Here is a 20,077-nt window from a genome sequence, read left to right as displayed (position 1 = left end):
GCATATGCCTTGGTGGCTTATGATTTGGCAACTCAAGCCGCATATCATTCTAAAACCTTTACTGATGATAATGTTAATATAATGCCCAAATAAACCCGTTTACCATGACTGGTTATGACGATCCATCCTGAATGTGTTCAGCATCTGCCTGACTGTTAACTGCATCTCACTTTTTGAAGACTTCAAATGTACCCTATTTGTGACATCATGGATGGCATCAGAATGTCATGTGTGCATTTATCTTAGGCTCTCTCCATGCCAACTGTGGTGGCAGTGAACTACTGCAAAGTAGGTAGCATACAGCCTGACTGTCCAGCAAATCCAATGTTTATTTTTGGCCTTTTAACTTTTTTATAAGGCTAATATACTTCTCAAATAAACCTATTTATCACCACATGTTGAATGATTCATCCCGATTGTGTTCCTATTCCATTTCACAATCCGTTCACGTAAGTTTCTCCTCAATGGAAGACCATGCCAAAATAACATTGCTAAAAAGAGAGAGGAATATGCCAATATGGTAACATTTCTCTATACTATTTTCTGTAGGAGAGGGGGGAGAGAAGCACACACCAGAAAAATGGTTTTGTAGTATGAGGCTGCCTTCAGAATACCAGAGTGGGAAGGCTACATTATGATGGACCTAGATCTAAAACGTAAGGCAGATGAAGTTAAATGGGTCCATTAGAAAAATGTCAAAATCTACAGTCAAGCCATACTTTTATTAGGGCTAGCCAAAATGTCACAGAACATGATTCTGCAAATCATCCCAAACAGTCACACATATGGTTGAATCTTTGATTAACAAGGTGTTCAGAAAGTGTAAAGTTTTCACAGTGCCTATAAACTTATTTATCACTACCTGTTATAAAAATCCATCTTCACAGTGCCTAGTCATACTGCTAACTCTTTCAGTTTGTCAAGCCTTGGAGCTTATCCTATCTGTGACATCGTGCATGACATTGGGATCTACCTCCATGTCAACAGAAGTGACCAGTAAATCTCAGTTAGTAGATTCAAGTTGGTAGCTGTGTTGGTCTGCCGTAGTCAAAATAAATTAAAACAATTCTTTAAAAAGATAGTTAAAAAGGCTCTTCTTAGAAACCTAAAAACCCACTTAAAAGAATCAAGTCTTTTAAAGACTTTCTTAGATCATATACCTTTTTTGAAGACTTGATTCTTTTAAGTGAGTTTTTAGGTTTTTAAGAAGAACCTTTTTAACTATCTTTTAAAAGAATTTTTAATTTACTCTGTAAGTAGGTAACCCTCAAGCCTGACGGTCTAGCAAGTTCCTTTTCCCAATTTAATCTGACTTTGTAAGGTTCAAAGTACCTTTGTTGCAAGGAAATGTCCCCTATAATACGAAAGTTAAAAAAATATCCAGCCAAACAATTGGTTCACATAAAGCTGCAAATACTATGCTCTCTTCTATTAAGTAATTTGCTAATATTTTGCATTTGTGATATTCCATAAAGATTACAATTTTCTATTGCTCTTTTATTGTACCTTTCCCAATAATATATCCTCTACCATGTGCATCTGCTTGGCTTGTTCCTCTTACCGGAATTATCTGTGCTGAAGCTAATGCCTGGTGCAAACTTATTGACAATGAGACTTGACACTGGTTTCAGCTGATCAGATGTGAGGCTTCATGTTTCATCGCCCTCTTTATTTTCCAGGCAGAGTCTAGAGAACAGACTTGGAGATTAATGATCAAAGCCTCCAGCAACTGGAATAAATCAACACAAAGTAAACCACTTTCCGTTTCCGAGCCTTTGGCACACAGGAGCATCACATTTTCAAGTTTCCCCCTCTAACTTAGAGATTAAATGGGGGGGGAGGGGGGAGATACAAGTATGAAAACATTGTTTTTTTTCTCATAAGGTAAGCTGCATGAAGGCCTGTCAAGATCAGATGTAAGTGTCAGGAGGCTGATGGAATCTTGCAGAAACTGTCAAAATCCTACAAAGTACTGTAGGGAGAAACGAGAAAACAAAGCCTGTCCTGTACTGAAATATGAAGAGCAGACGGAGAAACTGTTTTTAGCTTCTGAGTAATGAAGAAAATGCATCTGTGTGTATGTGGTTGCAAAGAGCTGCTCTAGTGGCAATATACAGACCCCACTGAATCGCGCCAGAGCTATTGAACTGGATTTAAGCACTTGCTCAATATCTAGGGATGTGGGAGAAACTTGATTCTGTTCATACAGTGGTACCTCTACTTACGAACATGATATCTTTCGGGGTGCTGTTTGCGCCCTGAAAAGTTTGTAAGTATAGCTCCGCTACTGTGCATGAGCAAAGCACGATAGAGCGCTTCTGAACATGTGTGAAGCATGAAGATCACTTCTGCACATGTGTGAAATGCGCAGATCACTTCTGCACATGCGGAAAACCCGAAAGTAAACACTTCCGGTTTTGCCGTGTTCATAACCTGAAAATCTGCAATGTGAAGCAAACGTAACATGAGGTATGACTGTATTTAAAAGTGAACTCGCCTACTTTGGTCTTTCTTTCTTTCTTTCTTTCTTTCTTTCTTTCTTTCTTTCTTTCTTTCTTTCTTTCCTGAAACAATATGTGAACTGAAACATAACTATCCTTCGGAAATTGCACTTCTGCAAATTTTACAATGTGATTTTTCAGGCAAATAATGTGTATTGTATACCTGAAGGAGCATCTCCACCCCCATCATTCAGCCCGGACACTGAGGTTCAGCTCTGAGGGCCTTCTGGTGGTTCCCTCACTGTGAGATGTGAGGTTAAAGGGAACCAAGCAGAGGGCCTTCTTGGTAGTGGCACCCGCCCTGTGGAACACCCTCCCATCAGATGTTAAGGAAATAAACAACTATCTGACTTTTAGAAGACATCTGAAGGCAACCCTCTTTAGATAAGTTTTAGCGTGTTTTTAAAATTCTGTTGGGAACTGCCCAGAGTGTCTGAGGAAACCCAGCCAGATGGGCAGGGAATAAATAATATTTTTTATTATTTTATTTTATTACAAACGTGCATATGCTATGGTAAACTGTGTGTAATGATGCCTATATTAGTGAAAATAGCATGCAGAAATCCATTCTGTTGGGGGAAATTGCATTGCAAAAATGTTTATGTTAAGAGAATTGCATACAAAAGAAGGTATATTAAGGAAAATTCATACTAAAATTCTAATGAATTTTCATGAGAAACCCCCCCCCCCAAAAAAAAAAATCAGAATCAGTGAAAATAAGGACAACTATACTTAAGGTATTCACCCATTCCTAATTAATACCTGAGCTCTGGTCTGATGTTGAAGCAACTTGACTCAGATATTGTCTGTGGTGCCTACAGATGACATCTACAATGGAATGCCATCAAGCTACAGTATGTGCTGACTCGTAAGTGGGAAGAGGTGACAAAGACTTGCAGATACCCAATGAGAGCCAGGGTAAAAGACCTGGGACTCCTGGAAGCGTCAACTATAGATAGAGATAGCAGTAGGACCAGTGTGTTGGAAGCAGATTATGTATGGCAAACCTGTTCCATGAGAAGGCCTTACCTCAAAGCCCCTGAGCAGCAGAAAAATCCCAGCATTCAATGAGGAAAGAAAAAAGGGCTCTGTGAAGGAAAAGAATGGAACTGCCCGTAAATTAATTGCATGTCTCTACTGATGTTAATTGACTTTTTAATATATTGGTGATTTTGTGTTTGTTTGTGAGCGCAACAACAATTATGATGGTGTTCATAAAACTTAACATCATCAGGTCCCATGGAGCAGAACTTCTCAAAGGACAGTCTTCTGAATTCTCCTGTAAAGAAAAACAGCTTAAATGTTGCCCTCAGAACTTCTTCTATCACAACCCAGAAAATTCAGGTTGCACAATTGTTGTTGACTGCGAAGCCTTGCACAACAAACCTGCTTCCCCAAAAGATCACCTTATTGTGCTAAGTGACAGAAAAATGCAATGAAACATTGAGATCGCACTTGCTTTGACACAACTTCATCTGACCTCCCTGCAAAACAAATTAGAATAAGTGTTCCTTAGATAGCCAACTTCATCTCATCTTCTAGCAAATAAATCTGGGTGAATTCTCTGTAAATACATCATCTGGAAGCACTCTATGATGAACAGAAATAATGCACCATTTTCCCTTGAATAGCAATTGTTGCCGTAGAGTTCTATTTAAAAACTTACACCTCTACCAAAGTCATCTGGTGAGAATTAAATGCACACAGAGGCACAGAGAGATTTGAAGCTGCTGCCAAGAAGGCAGTAAGGGGAAAAAATGAGGCAAAATAATTCTTGCCACATACAGAGCTATATAGTTTATGTAAAGTTGTCATGAATTTCACCTTTTTTTAAAAAAAGCGCTTGAGTAAAACATCCAGGGAATGAAGTCAGTAGAGTTTCTATTAGGCTAGAAAAAGAAATATTGAGGTGACGGAAGGGTGCTGCAAGTCCATATCTGAGGTTTACAGAAAGTCTATACTGCATGTTGTCAATTCGTTCTGTGAGTGTGATCTCACTTTTATTATCTCCGAGTGTCCGCCTGATTGTCTGTGGCTAGTTAAGAAACTCCACATGCAATGAGCAAGACTGATAGGGCTTGGAATTAATGTAGCTCCCCGAATTTCACCTAGAGCAAATTTCCAAGGTGTATTTGGAGGGGTGGAGTCTGAGCAATTTGGAAGGAAACATGAAGAGTTTTGATAAGCAAAACTTCTCCAGGGCATCTTCTCATCCCTAGTTAGGTGTGATAGGCTGAGCACAGAGCATTTATTCTTGCGAGTTGCATTTTGTACATTTCTCCCCCCCCCCTTTTTTTTAAGGCTCTGGACTTCATCTAAATATAGCATGATTAGGGTTGCCATATTCCCCAAAGTGAAAATCCAGACAAAGTTGTGGAGGTATTTTTTATTTTTATTTGGGTGGGGGAGCAAAGTTGTTAAATTGTGGGGCTTTTTATTTTTTTACTTTTTAAGCATTTTTAAAATAAAAAAATCACCCTACTTGTCATACGTCCAGCTTTTCTGGACTATTTTGCCAATTCAGCAAAGCGAGTTCTCCATAACAGAGAGCACGTGTTGCGGTTGGAGGAACAGGCCACCCTGGGATGACTAGGCAGATTTGAGGGGAACCAGCATTTAAGAGGTTAACTGGGTTGCTGGGGAATTTTGTATGTTGCCATTGTAGAGGAGGGGTCAGAGGTTTTAAATACAGGGGACAGACGATGAGACAGGCTCTTGGCTGTTTTGCAACGGATCAAGAAGCAACTGCGCCTTGAGACGGTTGTATTATACCTTATCATCCCTACTTTGTCCCTCTCACCCTGTTCTTCTTTTCCCCTTTTGCTCTATATTCTATTTCTTCTGATAAAATTCTCTTGGCTTTCCTCCCTGTATTCTCTGATACCCCTTCCTTGTACTAAATAACCCCTTTTGGGAGGTAGGCAGGGCTGCGTGTACGACCCCCCCCCCCACCGGGGGGAGGTTTTACCTTCCCTGCTTCTCGGGGCGAGTTTGGTACCTCAGCTCCAGCCCTTGGGTGGTGGTTGCAGCCTCAGCAGCCGCAGAGCGCGGCGGGCCCCCCCCTTCACCCTCCTCCCGCCCCGCCTGCCACCCTTGCGTTCAGGCCGCGGCCTTTGCAGCCGCGGAGCGCGGCCGGGCCGTTTGTCCCTGCTACCCCCCCACCACCTTGCGTTAAGGCCGCAGCCTTTGCGGCCGCGGAGCTCGGCCGGGCGCCTTCTCCTTCCGCACCCCCCGCCCCTCTCGTGGTAAGGCCGCAGCCTTGCAGCCGCGGAGCGCGGCGGGGCGCCTCTTTCCTCCCGCCCCCTCCCTCCGTTGTGGCCTCAGCCTCGCGGTCGCGGAGCGCGGCCGGGCGCCTTTTCTCCCTGTCTGCGTTGAGGCCTTGGCCTCTGGGGGCCGCGGAGCGCGGCTTGGATCCCTCCCGCCCCTTCCCCGCCCCCTTGTATTGGAATAGCAGCCACCACTGCCGCGAAGCGCCGCTGGGTTCCTCTCCTCTCCCTGCCCCCCGTGGAGCAAGCAACCGGCTTACCTTAAGTTGCCGGTCTTTTAAAGGCTCCCGGGGAGGGGGGCGCGGTTCCTCCGGCTCCCGGCTTCTTGTGTCTGTCGCCGGGCGCCCAGCGTCCCGGTAGCTAGGGGGGAAAAAAGAAAGGTGCGCCTTCATTTAGGCCCATTTGGAGACATTGTGCAGGTTTTCCACAGACCTCCATTTTAACGCACGTGGAGTGTCTGGGTGCCTGTATCGTTGCTGGCTGAGAGCTATTGCAGCTTGCCTGCTCTTGGGCTCCCCCGGTGGCCCAACCGGTATTGCAGCTTTCCCTGTTTTTGAGAGCTATTGCAGCTTGCCTGCTCTTGGGCTCCCCCGGTGGCCCAGCCGGTACTGCAGCTTTCTCTGATTTAAGTGGATAGGCCTATTAGCGCCACCTGCTGGTTTGCCTGCGTATTGCTCCAATTTTATTGCTTTTAAAGAACAATTCTTTTATAGGTTTGTGTTTTATTTCAGTGGTTGTGGTGAGGGAACAGCTTTAATCAGTGCTTCGGTAAAAGGTGTTTGATTGACTATTGCAAGTCCATAAAGGACATCCCTCATGACTGCTCCAATTGATTTATTCTTCCGTTTCAGTTGACACGTGGTATTTGGATTTTGTGTACTCATTCATTGGAACCAACAGTGTTGCGGGGCGGCGGCACCTATTAACTCTCGATTTGATTTCCCTTAGCAGTGATGGCACCGAAAAAAGCTACCAATCGTCCTGGCCCATCCTCTGGCGTGAAACGGCCTATTAGGGGTCCATCACAGGCGCTTCGCTCTCCCACCCCAAGTCAACCGGTGGGAAGGGTGCAATCTCTGGTGAACAGCATGGCCGGTAATCCAGTGGCCTTGTCTCGATTCGCAGCCGAATTGGATGGTTTCCTGCAACACTGCTCCGCCCAGCCTTCCACGTCTGGAAGCCGTACCCGTCCGGTAGTGGCGTCATCACCAGTGTCGCCGTCATCTAGTGAAGATGGGGAAGACGTTCCGTCAACTGGGGTTCCAATGGCTGATTCTCAGTTGGCCTGGCCCCGCGACTTACCTGCGACTCGGGGCCGGTCTCGAAGGCCCCGTCGCTCCTTGGGGAGGGCCGCAGGAAGGCAAAACCCTTCGCCTGCTCCCACCCGTCGAAGTGTACGCTCCCAACCTTCGGTTGAGGCGGCTGCGGGTTCTGGCCTTTCACCTGTGGTTTCTCCTTCACCAGCTTCAGGCGTAACGCAGCCGAATCCGGATTCTGAGTCTTCCATCGAAGACAGTTTGCCAGTTCCTGCCAGGAGGTCTTCGGGGGGACGCCGTCGCCGCAGGAGGTCTTCCCGCAAGCATGCCAAACGAAGGAGGGATGACACATCTTCCTCTTATTCTGGTACATCATCTTCATGTTCTGATGATGAGGCGGGTAATTCAATGGAACTTTACTGGGGATTCGGCGAAGCGGCTTCGGGCCTCCCGAGGTGGGCTTGGGAACGGAGGGCCAACACGCACCGGGTAAAGTATGGAGCCGTGCAAGAGTGTAGGGATGGCGTGTTGGTGCCAGACGTTAAGGTCTCTACTAACTCGGCCAGAGACATCATTCCAGGCTCGCATCTGCCGTCAAAACTACGGTCCAGGATATTGAATGGCCGTTACGAGGACATGTTTAGACTGTCCCCACCTTCGGAGGAGCAGGAAAAAGGGAGCTCTTCCAGAAAACGTTCTGGTGCTTCCTCTATAGACAGGACCTTCGAACACTGGCTCGATTGTTTCCAAGTCTTCGCAGGTGTAGTTGTAGCGGCTTACCCTCGGAGGTCTCTTCATTTGATAGTCTATCTGTCCATAGTTCGCTCTGCTTTCACCAAAGCTGGTGAAAAAGCGGCGATCAAATATGATGAGAACTTCAGGCGCCGTGCAGCCAAAATCCCGTCAGCCCGCTGGGATCGTAAGGATCTCGATGTGTGGACCACCCACGTGGCCCCACTAATTGACAAAAAGGTGCCGGAACAGCCGAAGCAGAAGGTTTCGGCTTTTAGACCCGGACGTCGCCTGCTGTGCTGGGACTTTAATAAGGGTTCCTGTCAGCGTCAAGGATGCAAGTACGCTCATTTGTGTGACAAGTGCAATGGTTCCCATGCCGCTTCCTCATGTTTTGGAAGTCGGCGGCCCTTTCGTGGGGGAAGGGGGGGTGCCCAGCATCCCCCCAAGTCAGCCCCAGCGCCCGCAGCCGCAGCCGCAGGAACAGGAAAATAGCGTATTGACCTCCTTGGCTCATACTCCTGTGCGGCTTCAGGTCCTGCAAAATTGGTTGCAGTCTTACCCAAATAGAGAAGCTGCAAGTTACTTGAGTGCTGGTTTTTCTGTTGGTTTTCGGATTCCGGTGGCTATGCCTCCCGTCGCACGGAATCCTTCTAACCAAAAATCAGTTCGCGAGCTACCTCAGGTTGCCCGCAAAAAGATTGCAAAGGAGGTGGCTATGCAACGCATGGCTGGCCCCTTTGGTGTCCCTCCATTTCCTAATTTGCATGTATCCCCATTGGGTATCGTGCCAAAAAAGGCCCCGGGTGAATTTCGTTTAATTCATAATTTGTCCCATCCCAGGGGTTCATCAGTCAATGATGTTATTCCTCCGGAGCTTTGCTCCGTAAAATATGCCTCCCTTGATCAGGCGATCAAGATGATTCGGGGATTCGGCCGTGCGGCTTTATTGGCAAAATGCGACATTGAATCGGCTTTTCGCCTTTTGCCAATTCATCCAGAGGATTTTTGGTTGTTGGGTTTTCAGTTTGAGGGCGGTTATTATTTTGATAAGGCCATGCCTATGGGCTGTTCAATAGCATGTGCTGCGTTTGAATCATTTAGTACTTTTTTGGAATGGGCCCTCAAATCTAAAACAGGATTGGGCGGAGTCACCCATTATCTGGATGATTTTTTATTGGCCTCTGCTCACGATACCGGCGAGTGCTCGGTGCTGCTGAGAGCCTTTGCTGACCTTACTCGGGAACTCGGGGTTCCCCTGGCTGCAGACAAGACTGAGGGTCCTTCGACCCGTCTTATTTACTTGGGTATCCTCTTGGACACGGTCGCTCAAACTTCTAGCTTGCCAAGTGACAAGCTGGTGGCTTTGAGGAAGGTGATAGAGGAATTGCTTCCTCTGAAGAAGGTGTCCCTTAAGCAGCTTCAGTCGCTGCTGGGTCATCTGAATTTCGCTTGCAGAGTGGTGGCTCCTGGCCGCCCCTTCTGCTCTCGCCTAGCGCGTCTCACCTCAGGATTGAAGGCCCCGCATCATCGGGTGCGCCTCTCCAGTGAGGTTCGGGCCGATCTTTCCATCTGGTTGGAATTCCTCGAGGAATTCAATGGGGTGTCATTATGGCAAGACACGTTGAACTTGCATAATGACTTCCAGGTACAATCAGACGCTGCGGGTTCGCTTGGCTTCGGGCTGTATTGGGGGGGCCGTTGGTGCGCAAAACCTTGGCCGACTGAGTGGCGGGGTGGAGAGATTACGCGGGACCTAACTTTTCTCGAGTTTTTTCCCATTGCAGTGGCAGTGCATTTGTGGGTCGAGGAGTTCAGGAACCGGCGTGTCTGCTTCTGGACTGACAATCAGGCAGTGGTGTCAGTGCTGGCCAAGCTGTCGTCACGCTCCCCCCGAGTGTCGGCCCTTTTACGGGGTTTTGTTTTGCACTGTTTGCGTTTTAATATAGCTTTTTCGGCTCGTTTTGTTCCTGGGGTGTCTAACGAAATTGCTGATGCTCTGTCCCGTTTTCAGATGGAGCGGTTCAGACTCCTGGTTCCAGAGGCACGGATACGTCCGGAATATTTCCCGGATCATCTCTGGAACCTTGGCAGCAATTAGTTTTACAGGGAGTAGCGGCGTCGGTCTCCCCATCTACCCTAAGATCATATACGAAAGTGTGGGAGGATTTCTTGGAATTTATGCGACAATCTGCATGCGAGATAAAGGGGGTCCCGCCCACTTCCTCTCAAGTTTTAAAATACTTGTCACACCTATTTCAGTTGGGGCGGGCAGCCAGGACGATTAGGATGCATGCAGCTGCTGTAGCATTTTTCTGTAAAGTATTTTTTGACACAGATCCTTGCGCGAAATTCATTGTTCGCAAGGCCCTTGAAGGTTGGAGTAGGCTTTGTCCTTCTCGGCCAGCAAATCGCCGCCCCATATCTTTTGAGATGTTGAGTAATATGCGCAAAAAGCTGCGGGTGGTGTGTTGGTCAGGGTACGAGGCCCGCTTATTCTCGGCGGCATTTTCCATGGCCTTTTTTGGCGCACTAAGAGTAGGTGAAATAGTTGTGGAAAGCCACAGGGATGGCAGCTGGCGGGGCCTTTTGTTTCAGGACGTGCAATTATCCCCTGTTGAACTTAGAATCTCAATTAGACATTCTAAGACGGATCAGAGGGGTAAGGGTGCCCTCATTCGTCTCCCTGCTACGGGTGGAGCGGGCCCTTGCCCTGTAAAAGATGTTCGCAGGTATATGGCGGTGCGCATCCTTGGGGATGGGCCTCTGCTATTGCATGAGGATGGGTCGCCCCTAACGAGGCACCAGTTTGCGAAAGTGATGCGGAAGGCAATCCTGGCTTGTGGCGGCACAGCTGGTGATTTTGCCCCCCATTCATTTAGGATTGGGGCTGCCACAACGGCAGCCCACTGGGGATTGTCAGCCGCTAGAATAAAGGATCTGGGCCGCTGGAAATCGGGTGCATTTCGAGGTTATGTTCGGTAATATTTTCTTACATTGTTTTGTTTATTATCTCAGGTTTAGCGGCTGTCCGCATCTGGATGGTGGGGCACAGCATCGTCCATTGGGCTGGTGTTGCAGCACAGCGGTCCGGAGCAGGTCCAGGTCTCGGCTTTCCTTCGCACATTTATTTATCTTGGCTGTCTAGACGTGGGATGCGCTGGTCAGAGCTCCTGCCGATGATCCGGAGGCAATTGCTGCAAGAGGGGCCGCCATCAGCTATTGTGTTGCAGCTGGGTGAGAACGACCTGGTAGCTAGGGACTGTTTCTACTTGCGTGCTGCAATATTGTCCGACCTGGAGACTTTGCAGGCAATGCTGCCGTCAACAAAAATATTTTGGTCAAGGCTATTGCAACGGTGCGCTTGGAGGGGCAGTCGCTGCCCAGCCGCCACTGAAAGGGTCAGAAAACGCATCAATACCGCGGTATACAAAAAGATCATGGAGCTGGGTGGAGACGTGATTTTTCATCCTGAGATCTCTTCTCAGGAACCGTCCCTTTTCAGAGCTGATGGCGTGCACCTTTCAGCCTCAGGGAATGAGGTTTGGTTAGCGGCGGTGGTGGCCAAGCTGAGGTCTTGGCTAGGGCTGTGAGTGGTTTGGCGGTGAGCTGAGGGCTCCATGGCGGTTAGGCATTGGTTAAAGGGGTGCTTGGAGGGGTAAGTGCCTACCCCTCCAAATGATGTGGAAAGGGAATTCCGTTAAAGGAATCCAGGGGCTTGCCATTCTTTCGTCCTTGTCCGAGGAGCCGGACCTGGGCCGTGCAAGCCCCAACGGAACATGAGGGTGAGAGGTGTTGGACTGTGCCCCAGCTTCATCTCTCACCCAATACTTGTTTCCCACGCTGGATTCCGGTGATGACCGGAAGGGCCAGCGCTGTCCTTGAGGGCAAGGACAGATAGTCACCAATGCCTAAGCAACCACTCACATTTTGTATTAAATAAAGTTGTGGCCTAAATTATGCCAAAAACCTAAACAAAAATTAAGCGTGAAGTGTGAATTTATTTTGGGGGGTGGCGCTGTGGAACTCAACACGCAAAGCGAGTTCTCCATAACAGAGAGCACGTGTTGCGGTTGGAGGAACAGGCCACCCTGGGATGACTAGGCAGATTTGAGGGGAACCAGCATTTAAGAGGTTAACTGGGTTGCTGGGGAATTTTGTATGTTGCCATTGTAGAGGAGGGGTCAGAGGTTTTAAATACAGGGGACAGACGATGAGACAGGCTCTTGGCTGTTTTGCAACGGATCACCCGCCCCCCCTCCCTTTTTAAAGGGTGGTTTTTTGTTTTGGCTCACTTGACCTTGCTATTGCCTGTCATGGGGTCGTTCGCCTTGGTGCGGGGGCCTAGTAGGAATTTACCATCTGGCTGATTGGCTGGTGCCATTTGGGTTTTGCCTACTACATAGCAAATCGTCACAACTTGTAAGGTTGGCGGTTAGGCATTGGTTAAAGGGGTGCTTGGAGGGGTAAGTGCCTACCCCTCCAAATGATGTGGAAAGGGAATTCCGTTAAAGGAATCCAGGGGCTTGCCATTCTTTCGTCCTTGTCCGAGGAGCCGGACCTGGGCCGTGCAAGCCCCAACAGAACATGAGGGTGAGAGGTGTTGGACTGTGCCCCAGCTTCATCTCTCACCCAATACTTGTTTCCCACGCTGGATTCCGGTGATGACCGGAAGGGCCAGCGCTGTCCTTGAGGGCAAGGACAGATAGTCACCAATGCCTAAGCAACCACTCACATTTTGTATTAAATAAAGTTGTGGCCTAAATTATGCCAAAAACCTAAACAAAAATTAAGCGTGAAGTGTGAATTTATTTTGGGGGGTGGCGCTGTGGAACTCAACACGCAAAAAGCTGCCTGAACGCCATTTTGGCAGCCAGATTCCCAGATGTGTCTGGGAAAACCTGTACATATGGCAGCCCTAAGCATGACTAAACTTCATAATCATGAAAGACGGGGGGCGGGCGGAATATGTATGTGTATATGAGTTTTGGGATTGCTTAAGATAACTAAGAGCAGCTTGGTTTCACAGTTGTATGGAGTTTTCATGGTTAAGTCGCATTTACTGCTATTTGAGAATTTCTTTACACATAAAAAGAATGAGTTACCTATGAAATATTTTCCCCCTTGTGCACAGTTTGTAATGCTCAGGAGTCATATCTAATTTAGCACAAACCTACCTCAGGGTACACAAGGTATTGGTTTCTCTGCCCTGTCTAGCACTGTTGAAAATAAACTAGCAGTCGCAGACTTCTTTCCTCTCGGTAGTGTTTGAGACCTTACATTTGTTTCCGTGATTCTGCGAATCACCTGTGGCTTTAAATCTACAGTCATACCTCAAGTTACAGACACTTCAGGTTGCATTTTTTTTTCAGGTTACGGACGCGCCAAAACCTGGGAGTATCGGAATGGGTTACTTCTGGGTTTTGGTGGTCACGCATGCTCAGGAGCACTGGATTGCAACCCGTGCACAGAAGCGGCGCTGCGGGTTGCGAACGCTGCAGGTTGCGAACGTGGCTCCCACATGGATCACGTTCGCAACCTGAGCATCCACTGGATATGGTTTTGTGGCAAAACAAGGCCCATATGTAACCCCCTGTGATCTTTAGAAGATTTGTGCACCTTCCCTAACCCAGAACCACAGGCAGGTCTCTGGATCTGAGGGAGCCCTGATCAGGGAGTCCTCTGATAAAGCCCCATATCGGTGGGCAGCCACATCCATCATCTTCCCCTCTCCTCCTTTTTATTTTCACCAGACATGAGGGGCAGATAGATTGGTCCTAAGGTAGGTGATGTTGGTAGTGGAAGTGGTGCTCATCTTATGAGTGCCAGACAGCCACCATTGTGACTGCTTATAATGCCCTGCAGAAAATCAGCATCATTCAAGAGAATTGTGGCCACCTGAGATGGCGGCTGCACAATGATCATCCAAATGCCAGAAAGGAGAGCCAAGGGTGATAGCATCTGTATCCATAGGTCCTTGGCAGATGTCAAAGGATATTGGCTGATCACTCTACATCTGACCCTAGACATAGTGATTCCAGGACTGCCAGCAGCATGGCAACATGACACCCATGGCACAGTTTAGCTGCGTCAGTTTTTGTGAATTCCAAGAAAGGGCATGAAGAACCCACTGGAAATTTGTGCTGGCCTTCTTGTTGGCTTCAGAGACAGGGTAGTTTTGAGTGCTGGAGATGGATTTCTGACACCAACATGTGCAGTCATGAAGCTTACCGGGTGATCGTAAGCCAGTCTGGGAAAGCCAGTGATTGAAACTCCCATTGTTCTAGGTGCATTTTGCGACAGGGAATTTCATTGGCACGAGCCGTTTCTGAGCTCTGGGCTCAGTCCTGTGCCTAAGATTTCAGATTAAAACTGCAGAGTGGAAGAAAATAGGGATCTTTTACTGCCCGCCCCCCTACTTCCAGCTACTCTCTGAAGACTGGAGAAGAGACCCTCTTATGAATATTAGGGGTGTGGGCAGGGAAAGGACTAGCACATGTGAAAAATGAACATAATATTTTAGCTGCAGTTCGTTCATTTTCAGCTTTGTAATCTTGTTATGAAAAAGTGTGCCTAGACATTCTGTTGTTGTGCCCATATCCTAGGTTTCAGGTGCCATTTAGCAACAGCTTTCATATCTCAGTTTCTAACATTGCTCCCAGCTAAGCCTACATCAGGATGTTATGAGAATAACACAGAGGCCTTCAGAACTTGTTCTTCATTGAGTTGAAAGTTGCATACCATCCATGTATGGTGGGCCACAAAGGGCCTGATGAGTCTCCTACTTTTGCTGACTACAAAAATGGGGAGAATTGCTAAGCCCTCAACAGATCTCTGCATAGCTGCTGGTCTGTGTTTTGAACTGATGGGTCAAAGCATCTGAAGTGGATCTCTCTTCTGCTCCCTCTTGAATATTTCCATGCTATCCTCATCGGCATTCTTCCTCTCCTTCCCAAGTTCCTTTCCCTTTTTTCTTTTCCACTTTTCTCTCTCTTCCCTATAGCTGGCTCACTGAACGCAAAACAGTTTGACGCCCATAGTAGTTGGGACAATAGATTATTTCTTCTGGGTAGCGGGGGAAGATAGGGAAGAAAGAGAAATGTGATGTTGTGTTTATAAACTGAGGCAGGGGGCTCAATAAAAGTTCAAATATTACACTGCATATAAAAAAACAGAGAACTTGATTTAGTACTTTACCCCCTCCCTTGTCCCTTGCAATGGTTCACAGCACTGTGAAACTTTATTTACGGCACTGACAAAAAGTATTGGCAAAACCCCATGACCTTGAGAACAGAGGGCAATTTTTCTTTAACTATCTCCCTTTGTGCTCACTCTGAGTCACACACAAAGTTTTCCGGGTGAACTGCGGTTGCAATTGAATGTTGACAAATTGATCTCTGCTTTATTGCTTGGCTACATTTAAAAAAAGAATAAGTTCTAGTCAGTAAAAGCCCCTTCTTTTTTGTTAGCTTGAAAAGCTTCTGCTTTCATAAACCCTCATTTTATATCATACATACAGAAATTGGCTCCATTTCAGTAGCTTTGAAACTAGGAGCTAAACACGAGCCATAGAATTTAAACTATTTCATATAAAAATTGAGGACATTGTTATATACCAGAGGGCAGGATTGAACATGCCTGCTGTAACTCTCGGTCCTCTTTGCGGTGCTTGCAGTCTTCGTGATCTCTCTTAAAATGAGGAGCCTCCGTCTGTGCACAAGAACTATTTCCATTAGCCTCTCAGTGATCTGGCTCTAATGACTCTTTTCTGGAGTGTAAATTGTATCTGGTAATGTCTCCCAATTATAGATCAGTAACAGTAAAGGCAGCCTTAGCTTCCATTTAAGAAAGTGCTTTCTCCTCTATCCCACTGCTCACAGTGTACAAGAACATAAAAAGAGCCTACTGGATCAGACCAATGGCTCTCCTTGTCCAACAGCCTGTTCTCACAATGGCCAGCCAATTGCCTGGTATTCGGAGGCATACAAACATAGATCACTTATAAACATCATTTCCAACTCTATGAAAGAGTCCATCAATGTTGTCTCCAAAATTTTGTACATATCGCCAGGGAAGACAGGTGAACTAATGCCAGTGTACTGGAAGAAGAAAAGATCACCAGCGTCAAAGCAATGCTTCTTCTACATCAACTTCGTTGGAGTGGTCATTGTTAAGTTGTGGGTGAACATATCAGACGACACAGCGATTCTTCAAACAGCTCTTGTTTATTCACAGGCCAGAACAGAACTGAAGTGAAGGGTTCAGCCAGCCTGCTTATATAGAGCTCCACTAGAACGCAACAGTAACCATTTTCTGTAACTATCCAATCACTGAATGTCACTTTTGATCCCTTATTTGCATGTGTGGACCTGAACTATCTACAGTATCCCCCTGCTGGCCCAGGGTGAGAACTTCAGTACATAACAGTTATGTTGTGCCAATGCCTGATTATCATCTTCCAAAGCAGCTACTCTATTGCAAATCTTAAAAAATGTAGTATGAACACTGACAACTGGGAAACACTGGCCTGTGAGCGCCCCAGTTGGAGAACAGCCTTTAGCGAAAGTGTCATGGACTTTGAAGATGCTCAAACTCAGGATGAAAGGGGGAAATGTGCTAAGAGGAAGGCACATTTGGCAAACCCTCACCATGATGAACTCCCACCCGGAAACCTATGACACATTATGGAAGGATGTGTGGATCCAGAATTGGCCTCCACAGTCACTTATGGACCCACTGTTAAAACTGTGTTTATGGAAGACAATCTTACTTGGCCATGAGTGATCACCAAAGAGAAAGAGATTTAGAGGCACAATGCCTCTGATGATGGAAGTAGAAGAAGTCATTGTGGCTAGTAGCCAATGCATATTTTACATGAACTAAACCATTCAGTATTCCATTGTTACATCCATCACAACTTATTTACACTGTTGAATTTGTCTTAATGCCATCAGTGTTTTTAAATGTACACAATTTTCACCCATATATTCAGTAAACATTTTCTAGTCTTCTTTAAACATACATTCTTCTTGTTCTATTCTTCTATATGTTAAATCTGCAAGCTGTGCATATTCCATGAGTTTAAGTTGCCATTCTTCTTTCTTTGGGACCTTGGTCGTTTTCCATTTTGGGGCTAGCAAAACATGGACCGCAATAGTGGCATGCATAAATAATCTTTATTGACTCCTGGGAACAAACTTTTCTCTGTCCATCTTCTCCCTGTCATGCATAATTTTATAAACTTCTATCATGTCATTTTTTACTTGCCTTTTCTCTCAACTAAAAAGTCCCAAATGCTGTAACTTTTCCCCAGAGGGGAGTCATTCCTTCTCTTTGATAACTGTGATTGCCATTTCCTGGAACTTTTTTCAACTGGACAATCTCTCTTTTTTCTTCTTTTCTTGAGGTGCGGAGAACAGAGTTACACCATAGGTTTGTATATCAGCATTATGATATTGGCAAGTCTGTTTTCAATTATTTTCCAAATGGTTCCTAGAGTGGAAAATCTGCCACACACTGAGTCAATATTTCTGTCAAGGTCTCCACCAAGACCCCAAGGTCTCAGTCACTACCAGTTCAGACCCCAATGAGAACTGGTCTTCCACCCACCTGGCACCTGAGTTAGGGGATTTTTGTATATTCATCTGAATCAAGTAACAAAGCTTTTCCTGCACTTCCCCCATTTCAGTCTGCAAGGACCCCAATCAGATTTGAAAGAATTCAGGATAGTGCCTCCTATGGTGCAGGCTGCCTGGGGAAGCAACATGAATTCTCCCTTGGTTGTCAACACTCCATGGGCACCCCCACTGCTTTGGCTGATGTGAGCAGCTTTTTCCCCCAGAAGGAAACATTGCCTGCCTCAGAAATGTGTTAGAAGCATAATAAAGGCACCCAAGGGAGCCTTCACACTCTGTGCATCTGATCTGGTGTTTAGATCCATGCATTTATTATTATTATTATTATTATTATTTAAAAAGAAGCACTTGTCTTCTAGACCTTCAGGAGAGAAACTTGAATGCTTTCTGGAGAAGACATTCAAAATACAGTCATACCTTGGATCCTGGACGTCTTGGTACTCGGACGTTTTGACTCCCGAACGCCACAAACCTGGAAGTAAGTGTTCCAGTTTGTGAACATTTTTTGGAACGTCTGATGTGGCTTCCACAGTTCCCTTTGAGCTTCCTGCAGCCAATCAGAAGCTGTGTTTTGGTTTCTGAATGTTTTGGAAGTTGAACAGACTTCCGGAGCGGATACCATTTGGCTTCCAAGGTATGTATGGGGCTCAAATATGCAAGAGAGGCAGCAAAACAAAACAAAAGCTAAAAAGGAAAAACTTTTTTAAAAAAAACCAAAGCAGAGAGAAAATTGAAAGAGTGAAGAATTTCAACCCAGTACTATTAAACACCACGTCAACACCATTCAGGCTGAAGTTCTATAGAAAACAAATAGCAAATCTCCTATCACCATCTTGTGTGAAATACATGAAGAATTGGCCAATGACCACAGATAAGGTGGGACAAGAAAAAGGATAGAGATAAACAGAGGGGGTGAGGGAAAGCTGTACAAGGTATTTTGTAGCTCTTGTCATTGGAACCTCCTTGGGTCATCGATATGCCGGGGGCACCAGACAGAAACCGTAAGTAACACATGTAGTTCGTCTTCTCCTGAAAGACTATGAAATTGCTCAAGCAAGGCATACAGTCAAGATACAGTTTAATTTATCTTTTCAGAAATCGGTGTCTAGGGTCTTCTAAGATCCCTTGATGTTTGTTTGTCTGCCTAACTCAAGGCATTCCACCCCCTTTGTGACACCACAGCTGTTAAGCCAATGGCAGCCGCAGTGACCATAATTCTGCCTGCCAGGCCAACTGAGACATTAGAAACATGAAATAGCCACTTGCTGCTGGATGACTCTCACAGCCTGTGGCCATTGGGTACCATCAACAGCTAGTAGCCACGGGACAGCCAAGGACAACCCTCTGTTTGTCATCTCTGCTGTTGGCACAACCAACATTATCACTTGCCAGCAGCAAAAGGAAGGTCCAAAACCAGTTTTCCATTGGTCATCTTTGCTGTGGCCCTCGAAAGCATCATTTAGAGGCACTAGATCTAACCCCAGTTTTTAGGGGTTCAGGTCAAAGTTGCTGAGCTTTTTTAGGGAGGAGGAAAGCCCCATTTTTAAGGGTTTTGTCGGAGAGAGGGGAACAGCCACTCACCAACAGATCGCTGGGAAAATAAACAGCCTCACTGAGTAAACTCCGGCATCCATTCTGCAGACCGTGCAACAATGGAGGGTGGGATGAGGGGGCGGGGCGGATTCTATTTTACCCAGCGATCGACTGTGAGGTACCAAAACCTCCTGGGGATCTAACAGTAGATCGGGATCGGCCTGTTGGACATTCCTGTATTAGATCATTTTGACATATTCATCCTGTCTGTCTTATCTTCAATCACTGTCCTGATTTTGATGAATCGCTTGACTTTGTTGATATTGTGGGCTTCCTTCATTGCATCAATGAATATGGTAGGTTACATATTTTCACATTGTTCTGTGAACCTTGAACCTTAAACATTACCAACCTTGAAGGCTCATCTTGAAGGCCAGTCATCTCAGAGAAACTAAGACTGAAGTTTAACGCATCCCAAATAAGCACAGCCATGCTTAAAGGTGTGTTTCTCTTTAGTTCCTGCTGTCCGTTGCAGTTGGGGAGAACTAATGAAGTCTCTGGTCCCTGTGCCATATAAACGTAAGATAATGAACAGAATTAGATATGGACTGTTGACATATGCCTACTTCCATCCTGGATGTAGCATCAGCATGGATCTGGGAAAAGGCTGCAGCTGAACACATGGCTGCATATAATTCCATGATCTGTCCAGATAAAATGATAGTCCTTTTACATTATTTTCAATTTTACAGAATTCCCATGGCATCTGGTTTACCACTGTGAGAACAGGATGCCCATAGGACTTGATGGGCATGTGACCTAATCCATTAGGACTCTTGTGTTAAATGGACCGGTGATTTGACACATAAGCTTTAGGGGTTGGCCCAAGCTCTCTTGCTTTTTAAAATGATTTTTATTTGGTTTTACAAATTCATTCACACTCAAAATCACAAATAATAAAAAATTACACAAGATACTTCCAAATCTCTAGACTTCCCTCCTCCCCTCCGTGGGTTCTTAAGTTAACCTTTTTAACTGCATATTATAAATCCTCCTAATTTTTCAGTTCTCCATTTTGTCCAAAGTCTAAGCAGCGTAACAAGACCTGCTAAAGCGTTCAAAATGTTTACAGTGGTCTCTCAAATATAATATAA

The 20,077-nt window shown here is 46.0% G+C and overlaps 1 long non-coding RNA gene across 1 annotated transcript; it reads left to right on the top strand.

The window, feature by feature from the left end:
* Positions 1-246: 246 nt before the first annotated feature.
* LOC310714440 lies at positions 247-2,080 on the top strand. Its single transcript, XR_014529769.1, has 3 exons — positions 247-288; positions 1,680-1,749; positions 1,885-2,080. It is a non-coding gene; the product is annotated as an uncharacterized lncRNA (long non-coding RNA).
* Positions 2,081-20,077: the final 17,997 nt, after the last annotated feature.

The sequence above is a fragment of the Podarcis liolepis genome (genome assembly GCF_965112155.1).
Source record: "Podarcis liolepis genome assembly, chromosome: 8".
Lineage (NCBI taxonomy): Eukaryota > Metazoa > Chordata > Lepidosauria > Squamata > Lacertidae > Podarcis > Podarcis liolepis.
Note: the sequence above shows the minus strand (reverse complement) of the source record. Positions and strands in the feature narration are given on the sequence as shown.